The sequence below is a fragment of the Terrapene carolina genome, unplaced genomic scaffold (assembly GCF_002925995.2).
Source record: "Terrapene carolina triunguis isolate 2854851 unplaced genomic scaffold, T_m_triunguis-2.0 Scaffold231, whole genome shotgun sequence".
Lineage (NCBI taxonomy): Eukaryota > Metazoa > Chordata > Testudines > Emydidae > Terrapene > Terrapene triunguis.
The window spans coordinates 879,574-883,310 of NW_020664582.1; the positions used below are offsets into that span (position 1 = coordinate 879,574).

The 3,737-nt window shown below is 54.6% G+C and overlaps 1 non-coding gene across 1 annotated transcript; it reads left to right on the forward strand.

Annotated features, from left to right (window-relative positions):
• Nucleotides 1-3,641: 3,641 nt before the first annotated feature.
• On the forward strand, nucleotides 3,642-3,737 carry LOC112123381. The gene has a single exon (XR_002909523.2). It is a non-coding gene; the product is annotated as a Z30 small nucleolar RNA (small nucleolar RNA).

Genomic DNA, 3,737 nt, shown 5'->3' on the forward strand with positions numbered 1-3,737 from the left:
TTTATTTGCTCTCACAGGTTACCCTAAAATGTTTTATATAGCATCTTAAGTTCATCGTTCCAAGGTTCAAACCTAGGGTGAACTCCTAGCTCCACTGACTTAAGAGGGCTAGGATTTCACCCCTAATATTCTGAGGCTACCAAAGTTTCCTTGGGCCATGCAGTCCTGTCCTATGCAAAATAACTTTCAAGGTTACATCACTCCAAACTTTCCTCCTGCAGGGTTCTCTGATTCCCTTGTAGCTTTCCATCTGGGCTGGCTATCTTGGGAGCTAACTGCTCTTGGAACCAACAGCAGCATCAAATAATAATGTTGAAATAAAATATTTGAATTTGAAGTCCGCTCCAGCTGCTCAATAATATTAATGCTTTGTAATGTTCTAACGTCTCCCTCCAGAGGATTTCAAACAGTTCCCCAAACTTTAAAGAAGCCACAACACCCCTGGGGAAGACAGGTAAGTATTGTCTCCAACACAAGGCAGAGACTAAGTTCTACATTTTCAAAACTGGCCTCTCCTTTTGTATGCCCAGCTTTCGAAACGCAAGACCTGATTTTCAAAAGTGCTTAGCACCTAAAACTTCAGTAGGACCTGTGGGTGATCAACGTATCTGAAAACATGTCCACAGGGCCAAACATTTCTAAGCTAGGTATCTAAAATTTGGTTCCTAAATCAGGGCCGCCCAGAGGGGGGGCAAGTGGGGCAATTTGCCCCGGGCCCCGCAGGGGCCCCCACGAGTATGTCAGACGCTCCCACCGCCTCCGTCTTCCCCCATCCCCTGGCGTCTCAGCGCGCCGCGTCCGGGAGTGGCCCTAGCCAATGCTGCAGCGCCGTAGCTCCAGGGGGGCCTGAGCTCCTCCCGCTTGGAGCCGCATGGTAAGGGGGCGGGGCTGCGAGCTGTGGCCGAGCAGTGGGAGCTCAGGCCCTGCTGGAGACACCACGCCGCTGCAGCGCTGTCCGGGGCTGCTCCTGGATGCGGCACGCTGAGGCTCCGGGAGAGGGGGTAAGTGGCATGGTAAGGGGCTGGGACTGGGCACCCCCCAGACCTCATCCTCCACAGCCCTGACCCCCAGCTCCGAGCCCAGCACCTCTGAGCCAGACACCCCCCAACCCCATCCCCCCCACAGCCCAGACCCCCAGCTCTGAGCCCAGCCCCTCTGAGCTGGACACCCCTGAACCCCATCCCCCCTACAGCCCTGACCCCCAGCGCCGAGCCCAGCCAAAATTACAGATGCAGGCTTTATATACTGACACATGAAGAGAAGGGAGTTACCTCACAAGTGGAGAACCCATGTTGACAGGGCCAATTCGATCAGGGTGGATGTGGTCCACTCCCAATAATAGATGAGGCGGTGTCAATTCCAGGAGAGGCAAAGCTGCTTCTGTAATGAGCCAGCCACTCCCAGGTTAGCAACTTGTTCTCAAAGACAAAGAGCCAAACGTTTTACATAAGCTTTGGTTGGTGGGGGAGGGAGAAATGCCATGGGAAAAGGAAAGGGGCTGACTTGATGATCAAAAGTTTTTTTTTTTCACTTACTTAATTGGCCTCTCAGAGTTGGTAAGACAACTCCCACCTGTTCATGCTCTCTGTATGTGTGTGTATATATCTCCTCAATATATGTTCCATTCCATATGCATCCGAAGAAGGGGGCTGTATGTAGCCCACGAAAGCTTATGCTCTAATAAATTTGTTAGTCTCTAAGGTGCCACAAGTACTCCTGTTCTTTTTGATGATCACCTGTTCTGTTCATTCCCTCTGGGGCACCTGGCATTGGCAGCAGACAGGACACTGGGCTAGATGGACCTTTGGTCTGACCCAGCCTCGCCGTTCTTATGACTTCCACATTGAGCTACCCGAGCCCAGCCTTTCAGCACAGCTCTGACCAGCTGTCACTGCGAGTAACGGGTCCGGGTCTCGTTCACACTAATGCCACTTCACGCGGCTACAGCAGTGCGAAAGGGCCGGAAAGTGGCTGTGAGTGATACAAAAACAACAAGGAGTCTGGTGGCACCTTAAAGACTAACAGATTTATTTGGGCATAAGCTTTCGTGAGTAAAAACCTCACTTCTTCGGATGTGAGTGATAGTCACACGAGGGCCGCTCACTTCACACTCCTAGATGAGCTCCTGGCGTCAATGGCAAAACTCCAGGGGGGGTAAAGCGGTTTTAGTGTTAAGGAGACTCGCCCCCCCCCCCCCCCAAAGACCACGGGCCAATCGCTGCTCTCGGTAACACCCATTGCAGGCGGATTGCAGGGACTGCCCCAGGATGCCGGAGCCGGGGATCGGCCCAGGAGCCGGACTCGGATCTCAGTCTGAGATCACTCGCGGGCTCACTCGGGGAGATCACGGTTATACCCCGCGGCGGGCACGTATCCGTGTCCCGGGGGGGCTGCCCGCGCTCCGCCTCACACAGCCCGGCAGAAACGGGCCTGACCCGGCGCCTGCTCTGCTCTGCGGCGCGCGCGGCCGCTCTGAACCGCTCTCAACTTCCCGCCTTCCAAGCGCTGACAGACACTTCCGGCTGCTTAGACCCCGCCCCTCCCTGCTTAGACCCCGCCCCTTCCGGCTTCGGGCCCCTCCCTACTTCGCCCCCCGCTCCTCCCTGAGCCAGCCCCGCCCCCTCAGCACAGCGCTGAGGTTCCAGAGCCCCGCCCACTGCCTGAGTCAGCTGACCCGTGACCCAGACGCGGGGCGCGGTGATTGGCTGCCGGGGAGGGTTACTGGGGTCATAGAGCAGCATGGCGGAGCGCAGCGTGGAGCCTGGTGAGCCGGGCGGAAGCGGGAGCGGGCTGGCCGAGCCGAGGCCTATCCGGGGCAGGCGGGCAGAGCCGAGCCGAGCCGGGCCGGGCCGGGCGGGCTGATCCCGGGGAAGCGGCCCCAGCCGCTCTAATGAAGAGCTAAGGGAAGTGGCTGGTTTAAATGGGCTCCGCGGTCCGGCTCCTGCTCCGCGGGGGTGTCTCTGCTTGGGGGCGGCGGGCACAGGGTCGCTCCAGCTCCCTGCTGCTCACTCAGCCTGTGGCCACCGCTGCCCTACAGCTGCCCAGCTACCGGCTGCAGGTACACAGGGCCTGGAATGTGTAAGATCTTGGCGTTAGGCTGGGGCGGGTAGAAGATCTGGGGAGGGTCTTCTCAAGTAAAGAAAACACTGTCTAAAACAGTGATCCTCAGCCTGAGGTTTGGGAGCCGCAAGTGTCTCTTTAATGTGTCTCCTGCGGCTCTTTGCAGCACATGCCAGGATGCTTTTACTATGTTATTAACCAGTTGATAAAATAACACTTGGTCAGTCATTTTGCTGTGAAAATATATACAATAATGAATTCATACTACTGTGGCTCTCCTGGGTAATGTTGATTGTCAATTTGGCTCCTGAACCACTGAGGTCTTAATTATCAGGGGGTAGCCGTGTTAGTCTGTATCTACAAAAACAACAAGGAGTCTGGTGGCACCTTAAAGACTAACAGATTTATTTGGGCATGAGCTTTTGTGAGTAAAAACCTCACTTCTTCGGATGCACTTGTTGTTTTTGAGGTCTTAATATCACTGGTCTAAAAATAGCATTTCAGTTTCAGAATTAGAATCAGTTAGTGGTGCTTTTTGCCACAGAAAGTAGGTTATGTAGTGGAAGAGTGAGATGTGCCTAAAGCAATGATGAGTGAAGTATAGTCTGACCTGGTATTGCCAAGATTTTGTCTTGGTTCTGACCAGGGTGTGATAATGTAATCTTCTCTCTGAGCGG